Source organism: Pan troglodytes, chromosome 5 (assembly GCF_028858775.2).
Source record: "Pan troglodytes isolate AG18354 chromosome 5, NHGRI_mPanTro3-v2.0_pri, whole genome shotgun sequence".
NCBI classification, from domain to species: Eukaryota; Metazoa; Chordata; class Mammalia; order Primates; family Hominidae; genus Pan; species Pan troglodytes.
In genome coordinates this window covers 12,706,750-12,726,295 of record NC_072403.2, presented here as the reverse complement: position 1 = coordinate 12,726,295, position 19,546 = coordinate 12,706,750, and the positions used below count along the sequence as shown (strand labels likewise).

Below are 19,546 nucleotides of genomic sequence, written 5' to 3'. Positions count from 1 at the left end.
CACAAGTTGCAGTGAGCGGAGATCGAGCCTTTGCACTCCAGCCTGGGCGACGAGAGCGAAACTTCGTCTCAGAAAAAAAAAAAAAAAAAAATACTGTGCCACTCTAATGATTTATCTGGAAGGAACAAGGGAAAGGGGTTCCTTTCTGATTGTTTCTAATTGTTCCCATTTTCTTGATGCATCCTAAAACAACAATGATATGTTCCATGCCTGTGTCCCTACCAAATCTCATGTCGAATTGTAATTCCCAATGTTGGAAGTGGGTGGGAGGGCCTGGTGGGGGGTGTTTGGTTTATGGGGGCAGATCTGGAAAGTAAAACATGGAAATGTGCCTGAAAAAAAACAACAGTATTCTATCTTTTAAAAAATTAGAGAGTTTACACTGGTTAAAAAAATTAATTTATTGGCCGGGTGTGGTGGCTCATGCCTGTAATCCCAGCAGGGAGGCCAAGGCGGGTGGGTCACTTGAGGTCAGGAGTTCAAGACCAGCCTGGCCAACATGGTGAAACCCCATCTCTACTTAAAAAAATACAAAAATCAGCTGGGTATGGTGGTTGGTGCGTGCCTGTAATTTCAGCTACTTGGGAGGCTGAGGCAGGAGAATTACTTGAACCTGGGAGGCGGAGGTTGCAGTAAGCCAAGATCGTGCCACTGCACTCCAGCCTGGAAGACAGAGTGAGACTCCATCCCCCCCCCCAAAAAAATTATTTATTTAAAATTTTCTTTTAAAATTCTTGGAATGAGTGATCGATGAACATTTGAACATTATGTTAAATTCATCTTGGTCTTATAATTAAATTACCTTTATTATCACCTCCTTTGTTCTTAACAGGAAATTATATTCTCCATGCTTTCTCTGTCTGAATTTTCCCTAGTTTTCGGTTCTATCAATTTATTTAAAACTATTTTCATATTCTCTCTTACACATGAAGATACACAGGATTTAAAAATAATTTAGTAGTTTTAAAAAAATCTGAGAGTAAATTAGAATGTTAAAAAGAATTTTTCATGTTGGTATTCTCAATTCAATTAGTAAAATATGCCTATAATATTTCCTAATCCAAAATAGTTATAGATTAACTGTCTTGAAATTTCAGTATGACTGGAATGAACTTCACAACCTGAAGACAGCTAAGGTTGCAAAGCTGGCACTCAAACCTCAGTGAGGCTTGGGTTCTTGTCAACTCCTGAGTCAGCACTGGAGGTGCAGATGGTCACTTGTACAGGACTAATTGTTTCTCTCTGCTGCAAGATACGCAGAACCTTTAAATGCCAGAATTAATACAGGGTTTTTAAAGAAAAGTTGGAAAATACAAGTTGAAAGAAGAAATAAATCTCTGCTAGCAGGAGGTAAGAAGCCCTAACTGTTTCTGACATGGCTCAGAAGACCCCGCACCTGCATGGCCGCACCACCTCACGCTGTCCAAGAGAGGTGTGCCCTGGCCAAAGGCTTTCACTCACTTCCCAGTCTGTCACGAAAAAGAACCGCATGTTTTCCTCTAACACAAAGGTCAGCAAATTACAGCCTGTGGGCCACCTGTGTGTATAAGGCCCATGAACTAAGAACAGTTTTCTTACTTTTAAATGGTTGGAAAAAAATCAAAAGAAGAATATTTTATGAAGATAGAAATTATCTGAAATTCAAATGTTAGCGTTTATAAACAAAGTTTTTAAAATTTATTTTATTTTATTTTTTTGAGATGGAGTCTCGCGCTCTCTCTCAGGCTGGAGTGCAGCGGTGCGATCTTGGCTCACCGCAAACTCTGCCTGCCAGGTTCAAGCATGCCCGGCTATTTGTATTTTTAGTAGAAACAGGGTTTCACCATGCTGGCCAGGCTGGTCTCAAACTCCTGACCTCGTGATCTGCCCGCCTCGGCCTCCCAAAGTGCTGGGATTACAGGCGTGAGCCACCGTGCCCAGCCTATAAATAAAGTTTTATTGGAACACAGCTGCATTTGGTCCTTGGCTTGGCTCCTGTTAAGGGCCTCAGGGAGCCTCCAATCATGGCAGAAGGTGAAGGGGGAGCAGGTGTCTCACACGGCAGGAGCCAGAGCAAGAGAGAGAGTTGGGGTGGGAGGTGTCACACTTTACAACAACCAGATCTTGGGAGAACTCATTCACTATTGTGAGGATCGCGCCATGCCATGAGGGATCTGCCCGCATAACCCAAACACCTCCCACCAGGCCCCACCTCCAACATTGGGAATTAGAACTCAACATGAGATTTTGTAGGGGCACAGACACAAACCATATCAATGTTGTTTTAGGATGCATCAAGAAAATGGAAACAATCAGAAAGGAACCCCCTTCCCTTGTTCCCTCCAGATCTCCTGGTCTACCCACATCTATGCCAGTTCTTTCTGGTCTTTTCTCCTGCTATGATGGATGAAATTTCCCTGCTTCTATCAAGGCCAAATCCTACCTTCTCTGGATTCCATCCTGCTTGCTTCTCAGTAATCTCTCTTCTTTTTCTCTCTTTCCTCCACCATCTCTTTTATCCTTTCTACTAGATCATTCTTACCAATATTCAAGTGTGCTCTGAAATCATTCCCTAAAATAATTCTCCCTTGACCCAGCTGGCACAGCTCTAGCTCTGGCCTGTTTCTCTGATCTGCTCCAAGGGTCACTCATGTGTGTCATCTATGGTCACTGAACCCACTGCCTCCCCTCCCATTCTTCTCACTCTTACCACTCCACTGAACCTGATCTTGTAAGGATCACTGTGTTGCCAAAACCAGAGGAAGCTTCTGTCTTAGTCTGTTTTGTGTTGCTATAAAGGAATATCTGAGGCTGAGTAATTTATAAAGAAAGAAGGTTTATTTGGCTCACAATTCTAAGAGCTGGAAAAGTTCAAGATTGGGCATCAGCTGTGGGCATCAGGCTCATGGCGGAAGGTGAATGGGAGGGAAATGTGCAGAGATCACATGGCACATGAGGAAGCAAGAATGGGGGAGGTGCCAGGCTCTTTCCAACAGCCAGCTCTCTCTGGAACGAATAGAATGAGAACTCCCTCACCCCAAGGGGGGCATTAATGAGCGGTTCACACCAAGACCCAAACACTTCCCACTAGGCCACACCTCCAATATTGGGGATAAGTTTCAGCATGAGGTTTGGAGGGGACAATTATCCAAACCATAGTAACTTCTCACTATTTCTCAAACTTTCAGCAGCATTTCATACCATTACTGTTTTCTTTTGTCTTAAATTTTTTCTCTTGGTTTTGGCATGCCATACTCACCTAGCTTTCCTTCTAATTCACTATCTTTCTTTCTTTCTTTCTTCCTTCCTCCCTCCCTTCCTTTTTCTCTATCTTTCTCTTTCTTCTTTTAGGGACAGCTTCTCATTCTGTCATCCAGGTTGGAGTTCAGTGGTGTGATCTTGGCTCACTGCAGCCTCAACCATCTGGGCTCGAATGATTCTCCCACCTTAGCCTCTCAATTAGCTAGAATTCCAGGCACATGCCATCATGCCCAGCTAGTTAAAAAAATTTTTTGTGTAGAGACAGGATCTTGCCCAGGGTGGTGTTCAACTCCTGGTCTCTAGTGATCCTCATGCCTCGGCCTCCCAAAGCACTGAGATTACAGGTGTGAGCCACTGTGCCTGCTGTCATTTCTTTACTGGCTCTTTCTCCTGAGCCCAGTCTCTAGTTCTGCTGTGGGATGCCTTTCTTCTCTGTGTAGTCTGTCTACATTGTTCCATACTGTATCTTGCTTTAAAAGCCATCAACATGCAAGTGACTTCCAAAATATTTCCAGCCCTGATGCTTCCCTGACAGGCAGACTTCAGAGCCTCTTGACTCCTTACTTGACATCCTCAATGGGATATCTAACAGGCATTTCAAACATAAAATTGTCTAAACAGAACTCTTAATTTTCCACCACACACTGCATGTTCTCACTCATAGATGGGAATTGAACAATGAGATCACTTGGACACAGGGCAGGGAACATCACACACCGGGGCTTGTCTGGGAGTGGGGGGCTGGTGGAGGGATAGCATTAGAAGAAATACCTAATGTAAATGATGAGTTGATGGGTGCAGCAAACCAACATGGCACATGTATACCTATGTATCAAACCTGCACGTTGTGCACATGTACCCTAGAACTTAAAGTATAATAATAATAAAAAATTCCACCACAAACCTGTTCCTACACGAGTCCTTTTCAGCTTGATGAGTGGAACTACGATACAGTTGTTGAGGCCAAAAATCTAGGAGTCATAAGAGATTCTTCTCTTTTGATTCAGTATTCCCATCTCTCCTCCACCCCAAATCTGGTTCATCAGCAATTCATGCCAGTTCTACCCTCAAAAAATTACCTGAATCCATCTCCATGGTTGCCACCCTAGCCCATGCTCTATCCTGCACATCTGGCCCTAGCGGGGTACTCTGGTCTCTCCCTCCACCCTTGCACCTGTCCCTTGCTTCTTCCCGGGGCCTCTCCAAACACACCTTCTACCACACTCTCCCTGCTCACTGCACTCCAACCTGTGCCCATTCCTCCACCATGCCAAGCCCACTCCTATCTTGGGGCTTCTCATTGTTCGCATTTTCTGTGAGAGTTCTTCCCTCAACACCCAAACTAAAGCAGACCCTTTACCCCATAGCCCTTTGTAAATTTTCTTAAGATCATCACTCTACAAATATATCTTATTGATGAGTTCTGTACTTGTATTTTGTTTTTCTCTTCCAGAATGTAAAAAGCAGGAACTTCTGATGTATCCCTGACTCCTACGATTGTCTTTGCTTTTAATCAGTACTTTAAAAATTGATTTATTTTAGTTCTCAGCATATTTTTTCTTTTTCTGTGCAAAATATTTTTCCATATTGTTTACATAAGTTTTGAGAGGTGACAGCGTGCTGGCAGTCCTCACAGCCCTCGCTCCCTCTCGGCGCCTCCTCTGCCTGGGCTCCCACTTTGGCAGCACTTAAGGAGCCCGTCAGCCCACCGCTGCACTTTGGGAGCCCCTTTCTGGGCTGGCCAAGGCTGGAGCTGGTTCCCTCAGCTTGCAGGGAGGTGTGGAGGGAGAGGCACGAGCAGGAACCGGGGCTGCGCGCGGCGTTTGAGAGCCAGCTAGAGTTCCGGGTGGGCGTGGGTTTGGCAGGCCCCGCACTTGGAGCAGCCGGCCAGCGCTGCCGCCCCCGGCAGTGAGGAGCTTAGCACCTGGGCCAGCGGCTGCGGTGGGTGTGCTGGGTCCCCAAGCAGTGCCGGCCCACCAGCGCTGCCCTTGATTTCTCGCTGGGCCTTAGCTGCCTTCCCACGGGGCAGGGCTCGGGACTGCAGCCCGCCATGCCTGAGCCTTCCCCCGCCTCCATAGGCTCCTGTGCAGCCCCCGCCTCCCCGACGAGTGCCACCTCCTGCTCCACGGCGCCCAGTCCCATCAACCACCCAAGGGCTGAGAAGTGTAGGCGCACGCCAGGGAACTGACAGGCAGCTCCACCTGCAGCCCCAGTGCGAGATCCACTGGGTAAAGCCAGCTGGGCTCCTGAGTCTAGTGGGAACTTGGAGAACCTTTACATCTAGCTAAGGGATTGTAAATCACCAATCAGCATTCTGTCTCTAGCTCAAGGTTTGTAAACACACCAATCAGCACCCTGTGTCTAGCTCAGGGTTTGTGAATGCACCAATCAACACTCTGTATCTAGCTACTCTGGTGGGGACTTGGAGAACCTTTGTGTCCACACTCTGTATCTAGTTAATCTAGTGGGGATGTGGAGAACCTTTGCGTCTAGCTTAGGGATTGTAAATGCACCAATCAGCACTCTGTCAAAACAGACCATTCGGCTCTCTGTAAAATGGACCAATCAGCAGGATGTGGGTGGGGCCAGATAAGAGAATAAAAGCAGGCTGTCCAAGCTGGTAGTGGGAACGTGTTCGGGTTGTCTCATGCTTTGTGCAAGTTTTGTTGTTTTGCTCTGTGGGACTATGTTGCCTTTGTGAGTCTATGATACTCCCTGTGAAGGTTTGTAGCTTTGCTTTCTGAAGCTAACATTAAGCTTACTTGAGCCTTAATGGGAGAAAAAAAGCTCCTAAACGCACCACTTTAAGAGCTGTAACAGTCACCGCGAAGGTCCGCAACTTCATTGCTGAGGTACCAAGACCACAAACCCACCTAGAAGAAAAACTCGTAACACATCCTAAACGTAATAATGAAACTCCGGATACGCCACCTTTAAAAAACTTACTACCGCTAGGGTCTGAGGCTTCCTTTTTGAAGTCAGACCAAGAACCCGCCAATTCCAGACAGTTTTATGTTTAACTCAATATGGTCGTGTTTTTCGTGTTTAACTGTATACACAAATGTTTTAATTGCATGATATTATGTACTCTGGTTTCCTTTGGTTTACTTCCCTGTGATCTGTCACTTAGGTAATTTCTAATTTTTCACAGTTGGCGACATGCTGATTTTTGTGCAAGGGTGCGTGTGTGTTCTCCTGTTCTGTCTGTACTACTGGAAACTGGAGTTCCATGACACCGCAGCATCCTTCCAGGGTCTTGCACACCTGGTCTGGCTTCAGTAAGGGAATAAACCAAGTCTAGAGTGCAATTAGCGTTTGAATTAGTGACATGAGGATAAACAGGTGATTATCCCATCTAACAGCTGTTGAATGGTGTTAGAGATACTGTCAGACCGCTTGAGCTTCAAATGTAGGGTTTATTAACGATAAAGAAAGGACTATGGGACTATTGGCTTAAATAAATGAAAATAGGGTTTCCAAAATGAAGTTATTTCTAAGTGCTTTAAACCAACTGATTCCAACTTCTAAAGTTGTTTAAAAGGTGAACGGCAGAAATTTGTACTTCTTGCGTTTTGTCTGAAGCGCTCACAGTGTTAAGTATAGACATTCTTACACACTCGGTTAGGCGAAGAACACATAAAATTCAGTATCTGCATTTTGCCCACGGGGAGACCAAGTCAGAACTCTCCACAGACTTCCACGGAGGTCACAATCAGACACTGAAGAGACAAAATTAGAACTCAGTGTTCTGGGCTTTAGAAGGATCAGCTTCTAAAACCAACACTTTTTCTCTCTGAAATCTATATTGAGATTTTTAGAGTTAGCAACAGGTGAGAACATTTTTATTGATGTTTGGCTTACAGTTTTCTTTTAATTACCTGTTTTGGATTAGAGCTTGTGGGAGTCTGCAGTCTGAGTTGGTGGGGACCTGATGGAATGTATTACAGCTGCTATTTTCATAAAAGTTTATGCTTAACTTTTTTTGCCTTAAGTTTTGGGTTCGTGGATATAGGGTCAACACAGCATTACAACGGTCTAGGTTTTCCAGAATTTCCACAAAATTCAGTAAAACTTTCACTGAGCCAACCTTCTTGGTGAAGAAGTGGTAAAACCTTAGCAAAAGAAATGCTGGGAAGAGTGTGACTTTGATAAATGTAAATATGACTTTCTTCCATGTACGTGTGTAGCACTGAAACAAATTTGGTCTATTCCTTTAAACACATATACAGTACAAATGTTTTTCCTTTCAAACAAATAGAAATCATTACCCTTTACTGATTTTAGATAATTCACAAAATGAGTTCTGTTTACCAATCAAGTAACTCATGCTGGTGTTTATATCTGAGGGAAGATTAGTGAACTCACATGTCTGGCTAGCCTGGCCTCTGATTTGCATATATGTAAATCACTCCCTTTCATTTTTTTCATGATCAGCCTGCTAGTCCAAGGGTTAGATCATCCTGAACAGTAAGCTGGCACTTTATTTGCTTGTAAGAGAGAACTTATACATCTGCTATACAATCTGCTATACGTTTTTGGAGGCGATGATGAGCAGTGAGGAGGAGGGCAAGGACTGGCTTATGTTGGATTACACAGACTTACTGTATATATGGCCCAGATGCTACGTGGAAGACTTACACAAAAATTCCTTGTTTTTGTGAAGGTTAGACTTAACTAGGCATCTGTATTTTTTGTTTGCTAAATCAAGTTAGCTAAGCAGGTTAGTGCTGGCCACTCTTTACTGGCCAGGCGTCCTGGGGGGTCTTCCCAGCAAGCTCTACAGAAGCAGCGCGGCTCTTCTCTCGTGGGTGTGGATCTTGAGATGGGCGCGCTGCTCTGATGCGGTGCTGCGTCTCCCTTCAGGAAGAAGATGGGAATAGTACCAGTTCACAGAGATCTTCCCGGTCCTCAGTTAATACATAATATTAATGAAACTTATCACTTTAAATGAACCCAGGTAGCCGCCCTTGTCATCTTAACTACCAACGAATGTCTCCAGGCCGTTAAGACAGGGCAAAGGGGTGAGAGGATCGTGGGAGAGAGGAAAGCCTGGCCCGTGTGGGGGTCAGACCTTCATTCTGCCGTCAGCTGTGCTGGAGACTCTCAGCAAGGGAGAGACGTGGCGTCTCTGGTTTTTGCCCTAAAGGATGCTTACGTTCATAGGAAGCTTTTCAATGTGTTTCCTTCATGGGTGTCTACGGCTTTTGTTTTCAGCTGCGCTTTGCACAGGGGCTGGAAGGCTAACTCCCCAAAAGGGAACTTCCTCTCCTTCTAGAAACTGACCCCTGGTGGTTGCTATAGCAACTGCAAAGCGAGAATAATGAGCTGTGTAAACAAGCCCCATTCCCAGTACTGGGGCGTTGCTAGCCCTCCTTAGAGAGGGCGAGGGAGAGGAGGATGCTGTGCTTGGAAAGCGGCTCTTGAGGAGAGCTGGAATCTCGGCAAAGCGTCCACTCCCTCCCCTCCCTTTTCCTCTCACCTCTAGTGTTCCCACCAGCCCCGGGGAGGAGACAAAGGACGTGGGAGGGCAGCAGCATGCAGAGGCCTGCCTTTGACGCCTAGGAGTTGAACACCAGACAGAAAATGAAATCTAAACATTTACCCAGAGCCCTGGGCTAGAAATGTGCCAACCTGACCCTGGAAAACAAATAACCCGCGTCACCGCCACACCTGCTGCAGGCCCCAGATGCCACAGGTACTAGAGGAATGGGCTGCAAGGCCCTCAGCTACTCCCTGCTTTAGCAATTCAGGCAGAACTGCCTGAAGATTTCTGAGACCTCTGCTGCTTGCATCCATATTCGCTTTCTTTTTCTTTTTTTTTGGAAAGAAGGAAGATTGGAGAAAAGAACATAGTACCTAAGCGTTTTGTGATTATGAAGCTAAACACACACAGACACACACTGTTTTCCTCTCTGGGAACTTGGCTGCTGCTTGCAGGAAACTTTCTGCCCATAATAGCGAAAGTTCTAGTATTATTTTCAGTTTTCTTTGGTTAACTCTCTCCCACCCTCACTCAGGTCTCTTTATTTTTTAGAAACAGGGTCTCACTCTGTCACACAGGCTGGAGTGCAGTGGTGCAATCACAGCTCACTGCAGCCTCAACCTCCCTGAGCTCAGGTGATTCTCCCACCTCAGCCTCCGTATTAGCTGCGACTACAGGCGCATACCACACCACACCTGGCTAATTTTTGTATTTTTTGTACAGATGAGGTTTTGCTCTGTTGCCCAGGCTGGTCTCAAACTCCTGCACAAGCAATCTGCCTGCCCTGGCCTTCCAAAAGTCCTAAGATTTCAGGTGTGACTCACCGCGCCCAGCCTCAGGTTGCCTTAAAGAAAAGTTTCTGTATATTAAATATAAACTATATGATGCACAACTTCCCTGTAAGCCTCCTAAAAAGATGATCCAAGTAAATTGGTGGGATGGATGGAAATCCCATATTGTTTCAGTCTTCAACAGTGCTGGTACAGGTTCTCATTTCTTTCCATGAATATCAGTGTTTTCTCAGTCAGTGTGATAGGAAATCTAGTGTAATGAACTACTCTTATAAAATCATTTTTATTTCACTTGTAACTTTTTAGAATGTTCATACATCTATTATTTCAATAGGTTCTTACAAAAATCCCCCAAATCTTGTAGGGCAAATTATATCTTTAATTCTTCAGATGAGGACACTGACATTAGGGAGATTAGATGATTCTATTATAGGGAAATTCGATGGTTCTTTTACAGAGAAATTAGATGATTCTACTACAGGGTCAAAAATTTAGGGTATAAAAGGATTTATCAAGGCATGAGTCACTATTATTTCCAAGATATCAAGTCCCCTGTATTTATATGAATCTAGATAGCAAAGAACATTTTTTTCTTTTCTTTCTTTCTTTTTTTTTTTGAGACAGAGTCTCACTCTGTCACCCAGGCAGGAGTGCAGTGGCACGATCTTGGCTCACTGCAACCTCCGCCTCCCAGGTTCAAGTGATTCTCCTGTCTCAGCCTCCCGAGTAGGTGGGATTACAGGAGCCCACCTCCTCACCTGGCTAATTTTTTGTATTTTTAGTAGAGACAGGGTTTCATCATGTTACCCAGGCTGGTCTCGAACTTCTGACCTCAGGTCATCCTCCTGCCTTGGCATCCCAAAGTGCTGGGAATACAGGCGTGAGCCACTGCGCCTGGCCAGCAAATAACATTTCTATAAGCTATATTTTACACATAAACTATAAAGCCTATGTTTACAGAGCATTTTCCTTCAATACATTCAAATATATTCTACCTCATATTACTCTTTCATTATCTTTTCATATAGGTGACCAGATCATAGTGTTGCCTGGTTTCCACTTTGTTATCTGACATTAAAATATTGTCCTCATTTTCCTTTCAAGCCACATTAACAGCTATTGCAAAGGCTGGTCTGCTGCAAATGTATTCCTCTTAGAAAAAGTGACAGCCAGGCGTGGTGGCTCATACCTGTAATCCCAGCACTTCAAGAGGCCAAGGCCGGGGGATCACCTGAGGTCAGGAGTTCGAGATCAGCCTGGCCAACATGGTGAAACCCCGTCTCTACTAAAAATACAAAAAATTAGCCAGGTGTGGTGGCGCGCCTGTAGTCCAGCTACTTAGGAGGCTGAGGCAGGAGAATCCCTCCAGCCTGGGAGGCAGAGGTTGCAGTGAGCAGAGACCATGCCATTGTACTTCAGCCTGGGCTATAAGAACAAAACTCTGTCTCAAAAAAAAAAAAAAAAAAGAAAAGAAAAAAGAAAGAAAAAGTGACAGACATCATGATAGTTCTTGCTTTTTCCACAAAATTTCTTCTTTTTCTTCTTTCTACCTTTGAAATTAAGTTCTAGGCCACAGCATTTGTGGGTTTTCTGTAAGTGCCAAGCTCAATCCTGATGGTGGGTCATGCCTTTGCGAGATTTTAAACAAGATAAAAGGAAGGAAATCTGGGCTAGTGATGCTGTTTCCTCAGAGGAAATAAGAAAACGTATGAAAAGTAACTTTGGAGCCTACCCCATTCTTATAACTGTTCAATGGTGGAAAATGATGACAGCTTTCTTCTACTAAATGTAGCATGAGATTCCCAGGAATCCATTAGGAGCAGCCTCTGTTAGGAGCAGCCTCTGTGGGTGGGATGGCTTGTAGAATCAAGAAATGCATTTATCTTAGCAGAACAAACTTGCAGTCTCCACCCCAAGACCAAGGGACTAAATTTTTTTTTTTTTTTTTTAGATGGAGTTTCGCTCTTGTCGCCCAGGCTGGAGTGCAGTGGTATGATCTTGGCTCATTGCAACTTCTGCCTCCCAGATCAAGTGATTTTCCCACCTCAGCCTCCCAAGTAGCTGGGATTACAGGTGCCCACCCAACACACCCGGCTAGTTCTTGTATTTTTAGTAGAGATGGGGTTTCATCATGTTGGCCAGGCTAGTCTCGAACTCCTGGCCTCAGGTGCTCCGCCCGCCTCGGCCTCCCAAAGGGCTGAGATTACAGGCGTGAGCCACCGTGTCCAGCCTGAGGGACTTGATTCTGATGGTATCTCGTCCCTCCCTTGGAACCTCAGAAGGTGCAAACTTTTATCAGCCTAATTTATATGCATGGATGCCTCTTCCCCCAGGTACAGGACAGTGGTGAGCTCTGGAGCCAAGACACCCACCAGTCAGAAGAGCCAGTCCACTCTACAGAGATGAAGGATCCCCTGAACCTTTGGGTCTTCCACGTTGTATGGGGGAATGATTCCTTTCTTCTCCTTTGACATGAAAGCAGTAGGTTAAGTCCTTAGAGCAGAGAGAGAAAGAGACCATAAAATATTATTCCTGGAAAGAAACTCAGAGATAATTAATTGGAACTGCATTTGCCACATTCTAAATAACAGGATTCCTTCCATTGCTAAAACACTCCGTATGGTAGGAGCTGTACCTTTATTTGCTCTAGACTAGAGCTGTCTAGTAGAAATACATTGTGAGCCATACATGTAACTTTAAATTTTCTAGTAGCCACATTAAAAAAAAAAAAAAGGAAACAGGTGGTTCTCCATACAAGATATACAAATAGTCACTATGCACATGAAAAGATGCTCGATCCATCACTAATCATTAAGAAAATGCAAATAAATACCGTAATGAGATACTGCTTCATAACCATGGTTTCTCTGAATGGTTTCTATGAAAAACTTAAAAATAAATAACAGAAAGTAGTGTTGGTGAGGATGTGGAGAAATTGGAACCGTTGTGCACTGTCGATGGGAATGTAACATGGTGCAGCTGCTTTTGGTATATACCCAAAAGAAATGAAAGCTAGGGCCAGGCGCGGTGGCTCATGCCTATAATCCCAGCACTTTGGGAGGCTGAGGCGGGCAGATCACAAGGCCAAGAGTTCAAGACCAGCCAGCCAACATGGTGAAATCCAGTTTTTACTAAAAATACAAAAATTAGCCGGACATGGTGACAGGCGCCTGTAATCCCAGCTACTTGTGAGGCTGAGGCAGGAGAATCATTTGAACCTGGGAGGCAGAGGTTGCGGTGAGCCGAGATGTCACCACTGCACTCCAGCCTGGGCAACAGAGCGAGACTCCGTCTCAAAAATAAAAAAATAAAAAATAAAAGAAATGAAAGCTAGGACTCAAACAGACATCTGCATACTGTGTTCATAACAGCATTATGCACAATAACCACCCTTAGTGGAGGCAACCCAAGTGTCTAACAGCAGATGAATGGATAAACAAAATGTGGTCTATACAGAAAAAGGAATATTATTCAGCTTTTTAAAAATAATGACATTCTGACACATGCTACACCAGGGAAGAACCATGAAGACAATGTTCAGTGAAATAAGCCAGTCACAATAGGACAAGTACTTTATGATCCCACTTACATGAATTACCTAGAGCAGTCAAATTTATCGAGGCAGAAAGTAGAATGAAGAGTTACTGTTTAATGAACATAGAGTTTCAGTTCTGGATGATGAAAAAGTTCTGGAGATGAATGGTGGTCATGGTAGCACAACAATGTGGATGTACCTAACACTACTGAACTGCACACTTAAAATGATTAAAATGGTAAATTTTGGCCAGGCACGGTGGCTCACGCCTGTAATCCCAGCACTTTGGGAGGCCAAGGAGGGTGGATCATGAGGTCAGGGGTTAGAGACCAGCCTGGCCAACATGGTGAAACCCTGTCTGTACTAAAAATGCAAAAATTAACCAGGCACGGTGGTGGGTACCTGTAGTCCCAGCTACGCAGGAGGCTGAGGCAGGAGAATCGCTTGAACCCGGGAGGCAGAGGTTGTAGTGAGCCAAGAGTGTGGCACTGCACTCCAGCCTGGGTGACAGAGCGAGACTCTGTCTCAAAAAAAAAAAAAGAAAAGGTAAATTTTATGATATTTGTATTTTATGATAATAAAAAAGGTGAATATAATTTTATACTATATGACATTTAACTCAATAAAATCAGAATATTATCAGTTCAACATATAATCAATGCTAAAAAATTATCGACATAGTTTACCTTATTTTTTTACACTATCTTCAAAATCCAGTGGTTTTTTTTTTTTGCACTTTCAGTACATCCCCATGGCCACATGTGAAGTGCTCAAAGGGTGCACGTTGCTAGTGGCTGCCATATTGGATGTACTGCTTTAGATAATGTTTAGCAGGAAGATAGCTTCAAGGACCCCTGATGGTTGTTCTTTCAACCCCAGGTCCCCAAAGGCCATGGGGTGAAACCTTGGTGACCATCAGTAAGACAGGAAAAACTGACTGTTTTTCCTTCTCTATACTCTCTCTGACCACACAAATCACTTCTGTGACCAGATGTGTGGGTTTTTTGCACATTGACCAGTTCTCTGCCACCAACTGGGTGTCCCACAATACAATTCAATTCTGACACCATCTACCTGGAGATAGTGTCAGATCCCACAGATTAACGGCTTAGTCTCACAAGACTGCCCCCTACTTCTGTGCAATTGTAGGTAGTAGGGCCCAGGTTACAAACAACTTCTGTCCAACTTGGCTGCAAATCTGAGGCTCCCACAGCCTCTTTCTCAGGTTCAATCATTTGCCAGAATGGCTCACAGCACTCACGGCAAGCCTTTGCTTACTTTAACCCATTTATTATAAAAGGATACAGCTGAGGAACTGCCAGGAGGAAGGCAAGGTATGGGGCAGCGGTGAGGAGGTTCCATGCCCTCTCAGATGTGCCGCCCTGCTGGCACACATCCGTGTTCTTATTCCTCAACCCGGAAGCCCCCCGAGACCCAGAGTTCAGAAATTTTTATGGAGGCTTCATCATGTACGAATGGTCAATTATTAACTCAATCTCCAGCCCCTCAGTCTCCCCAAAGGATGAGAGTTGGGATTGAAAGTTCCAAGCTTCTAATCATAGCTTGGTCTTGCTGGTGACCAGCCCTGACTCAGGAGCACACCAAGGACCGCCTCATTAGAACAAAAGCACTCCTATCACCCAGGAAATTCCAAGGGATTTAGGAGCTCTATGTTGAGAACCATGTCAAAGACCAAACGTTAGAACAAAAGATGTTCTCCTATTGCTCAAGAAATTACAAAGTTTTGTTTGTTGGTTTGTTTGTTTGTTTGTCTTTCTTTTAGGAGTTCTGTTCCAGAAACCAGAGACATGGGCCAAAATACACATTTCTTATTTTAAATCACAATATATCACCATTGCACAGCCTGTGTGGTGTCTGCAGCCAGGCGGGGCTGCCTGACTTCCAAGCACCTTTCCCCTCCCCAGGCTGAGAGACTTGCTCACAGCCCAGTGTCAGGACAGTCAGGATAAGACTAGACTGAGCTGGCTCCTGAGCCAGTATCTTTAGGTATGGTTTAGTAGCTAAGGTAGAATTCAGAACACAACTTGTAAGGTTCACGAATGGCTAACGGCTAAGTGAAAAAATAAAGTCCTTAAGAACTGGCAATAGAGAAGGCAAGGGATTTTATGGGGGTATGAGTAGGGCTTGATGAGCAAAGTCCCAGACAAACTGGCATCCTTATCATTGTAAAAAAATATAGACTTCCTAGCATGATCCTTCTTACATAGCTTAGCTGTTGATAGATTCCTTCTTTCCTTCCTTCCTTCCTCTCTCCTTCCCTCCCTCCCTTCCGCCCTCCCTCCCTCCCTCCCTTTCTTCCTTCCTTATTCCTCCCTTTTAAGTGTATTTCATGGGCCTCTCTGTAAGGTGGCTATCTGTTGTGAAGTCTGAGGGGACTGGGTCCCCTCCCATCCCCCAGCCCCTGCTCTCTGGGAAGTCTGCTGGGTGTGCTGGGCCGGCTCCTGGACAAGCTGAAGCCGAGGACTGCAGCAACTCTTCCCATCATCACCCTGGCTGCTGTGGGGAAGCTGGCAGTTTTCTGGAAGACTGCTTGCTTGGAATGCTTAGCATCCTCCCAGGCTTCTGACTCTCCACTGGGGATGCAGAAGGTCTGCATTGCAGTTTAATCCACTACTGAGAATTCCTGTGCTTCTAGAAACCATCCTCTCACCTCCGAGGGACTCCATCTTGTCAGCTGCCCAGAGGAGACAAAACGGAACACTGTCCCATGGCTCAGTGCTTTGCACAGTTGTCAGCTCCTTGGCTGGCAAGCATCATATTGATTAAAAGGAGGTTTTCTCAAACATAATCCTGCCCACTAGCCAGCCAAACATGTATGCAAAATGAATGGCAGTACTGGGAGAGGCTCTGTCCAGCCACCCTGGACATGGGTGTGAGTGTGCATGGGGGGTGTGGGTGTGTGCGTTGTGAAAGTAAAAAGGGTGTGGGGTACAGAAAGAAATGGTCTTGTTTTCGATTCTATCATCGTTTTACGACCTCTGGCTCCATTTCCTCCTCTGGAGTTAAGGGAGCGAACTGTCGCCAGCCAGTCCCAGCCTTGTGATCTCTGCGCTGGTTTGTGTAGGCGGCTCCAGAGACACAGATGCAAGACTTGCGTGTCTCAAACTTGAAAAGGAACAAATTGCTGGGGGAGGGGGAGGGGGAGGGGAAGGGGCGTGGCTGCCCGCACACCCATCTGCCCCTCCTGAAACACTGCCACCCTTGAATGCACATCCAGGAGCTCCTTGGAATCTCAAAATACATCACGTATATTAGGATTTAGCTCCCTGCTCCCCACTGCACACTCACAGCCTGCTGCACTGTGAGGATGGGCAGGCTGGTGTCACTCTCATTTTTAAAAACGTGGGTTTGTTCAGCGGCACGGGCTCTGAGGAGACCCTTGGGATGTGTGGATACCAGCTTTGGTAAAACCAGTGAGCAGGTAGCTGGAGGGACACTGTGGACCCTCCTCTGGGCAGTACAAAGGCCTCCTCCCAGGCCCAGCTCCGGAACCAGGCTCTGTGCCGTGTCTACCTGCTGCCTGGCCTCAGGCCTTCCTGCTCCTCTGAGGGCCCTGGCATCCTAGAAGGCTGGGCTGCCTCTTCTGCCTGCCCTCCTGCTCCCTGTTCAGGCTTCCTACAAACACCTTCTCAACTCCAGAGGCTGCAATTAGCATTTTACAGCAGACAATCCAAGGCTAACACAGATAATGTCATGGACAGCACTGCTTTTATTCCCCTCTGGGATTAATGTCCTATGAATAAACATTCCACAAAGCCTATATTCATAGAAACGCTTATGATGTGGAATTGGAGCCAAATGGTGCCTATGGACAGCCTGGGACAAGGGAGCATGGAGAGAAGGTGGGCTCAGGAGGAGAGGGGAAGCTGGGGGCTGCTTGCTCAGTGATTTGGAAGCTGCTGCATTGGTACAGTGCCATCAGTCTTCGTAGGCAGGACTTCAGACCAGGCAGGACAGGAGACCAAGCAGGGAGCTCAGGGAACCATGTCAGTCTCCACAGTGGAGTCTGGACTCCGGAGCTCTCGCCACGGTGTCCCACAAGCAACAGAAGAGACTCAGGGGTGGCAGGGTGAGGGAAGTAACACCTATGAGCTGATCCGTTCAGCGGAGAACTGGAGGTGGGCTCATTTGATATTGCGATTGCTCAACATCAGATCCCTTCAGGAGCTGCTTGCTTGACTGATTGCATTTTTGTTTTTGAAAATAAAAAAGTCTGTAGTATAGACAGCAAAATGTTAAAGCTGATGAGTGGGTACTTGGGCCTTTGATCTCTTATTTCTGCATATTTCTACATATTCAAATTATTTCATAATTTTATATATATGTATTTATTTATTTAAAAAGGAGGAACTGGATATTCTTTATTTCATTTGGCAGAAGCTGTTTTGGGAAGTCCGTCTTACCCATGCACTTTCCCTTCCCACCTGCTTTGTGAAGGTTCCAGACAGGGCCAGGAACACTGCGTTCCTTGACCGGCAAGGTTTTGTATCCCTGCTCCCCCCTCCTCCTGCACCTCTGCAGAGGAGCAGCACAATTCCAGCTTTGGCATACCCGGGAACCCCGGTGCTGGCCTCGCTGCACCCTCACAGCTCAGCTAATTCCAAGACGTGCAGGCAGCGCACTGCCTCTGTCTCTGCTGTAAACAACCAGCATGAATCATCGCGGAAGTCAGTAGTCATCTCTCCCCCGTTTGCAAAGACTGGGGAACTGCAGCATCACAGGGTGACCCGCTGGAAGCCACAGAGGGAAGATAACCTGGAGGAAAAACTAGAGCTGAAAAGCTGCAGCTGGGATTGAAGGCTGGAGGCTGGAGCAGTGAGCCCTTCTGTTCTGAGTAGGGCTGGGCTCTCCCAGCAAAGGGCCTGTGTCACCAGTAGCGACCGCTCAGGGGAGCCTTGGCCGCTGAATGGCTCTTTGGGTGGTGTGGTCTCCCTCTGGCCAGACCTACAGAGTGGCCCTCCAGCACCCAGCCTTGCTGAGTCCCTGCAGGCCTCCTCTGAGGGAAGGGGCTGATAGTTCAGACGTTCAGAGAAGGTGCCTGGTGGCTCCGGAACTGGTAAGACTATGTTCCAATGCTCGCAGCTGCTAGGAGTTACCAGGAGGACGTGATCAGGAGAAGCACTTGGCTTGAGCAGAAGGCATGGTTTCTAGGAGACTGGAATTGTTTCTTGGACCCCACCTCTACTTCTGTCTTTCCTGGACATTTTGCATCCAGAGTATGCTCTTATAATGTGACCATCATTTTGCTAAACTGTTTGGAATAAATTATACCCGGAATAAAATCTAAGTGCCTAGGGTCCTCTCAGAGAGCTCCCTTGGGTCTGATTTTATAAGAAACCACTTGCTATAGCCTCAGAAACAGTTAAGACCCCCCAAATATTTTCAAACCGGTGTAAGTGGCTTGGATTTTTAAAAAGTGCTCCTTTTACAGAGAAATTGTAATTTTGTTGTTGAATTATACATTTTTAAGTCAAGACTTGAAGTATAGTTACTACATCATCATACATAAAATGTTTTCTTTGGGTATGGCTGCTGCAGCCCTTGGAAACCAACGTCATCACTGAGAGTGTCACAGACTTTAACAGTCCAGCCTTCTGTTCCGCCAGGGCACTTGAGGATCGGTTCTATTTGCTGCTTTAAAATAACAGCCCTCCCTTATTCTGAGGAGAGGCAAGGATCCATCGGCCTGGACTATTTATCAGTGGTTTCTGAAGACAGGAGAATGTTTATTTTGTGAGAACATTTGTCCTACCTTAATTTGCAAGGGACTTAAAAAGTAGCCACCATGAAACACAATAGTAAATATTTGATTCTTGTGAAACAGGTTAATGTTTGTGATGGAATTTGTTCTACATCAGAACACCTTAAAAATCATTTTCCAATGGTCCCAATTTTTGTGTTTTCAGAGCCCTTGGACAGGGGGCGTTGCAGGTGCCGGGCATTGGAGGGACCTCACGCTCCGCGTTTCCTTCCCTAGCAGAGTTCAAACGACCTGCTGCCGCATCGGGCATTGTTCTCTCCCTCCTCACCCAGAGGAAAGTCCCCATGGCCCATTTTCTGAGCTGTGCTTTTCCACTCTTTCGTAATCTATTATTGTGACCTTGAGATGCAGAGAGAGAAGGCTTTGGCAGGACGCACTGCCTTTGGAACCAGAGCTGCTGCTATCTGTGCCCTGGACCACATGCTCCACGGCCATGGCCGTGCCAGTCCTACTGGTTCCTCTGCAGCTGCCACCCAGGTCAGCGCCTGCAGGAGCGTGGACACTGAGAGGACTGGGGCAGCGAGGAAAGCGTGCTTACAGAAGGGCCGTGTGTGTGTGTGTGTGTGTGTGTGTGTGTTAGAGATGCACAGAGGTACAGACACAGGAAAGAAAGAGACCAAGAGAATCTGCCTTTAAAGTAGACTTCAAGTTATTTGTTTCTAGGACCGTACCTGATAGGTTTGATTCTCACCAAACTCAGTTGCAAAAACTCTATC

General features: G+C 45.8%; 1 long non-coding RNA gene across 1 annotated transcript; it reads left to right on the top strand.

Moving 5' to 3' along the window:
• Positions 1–8,564: 8,564 nt before the first annotated feature.
• On the top strand, positions 8,565–12,369 carry LOC107975247 (uncharacterized). The gene is made up of 3 exons (XR_001718656.2): positions 8,565–8,935; positions 11,465–11,586; positions 11,847–12,369. It is a non-coding gene; the product is annotated as an uncharacterized LOC107975247 (long non-coding RNA).
• Positions 12,370–19,546: the final 7,177 nt, after the last annotated feature.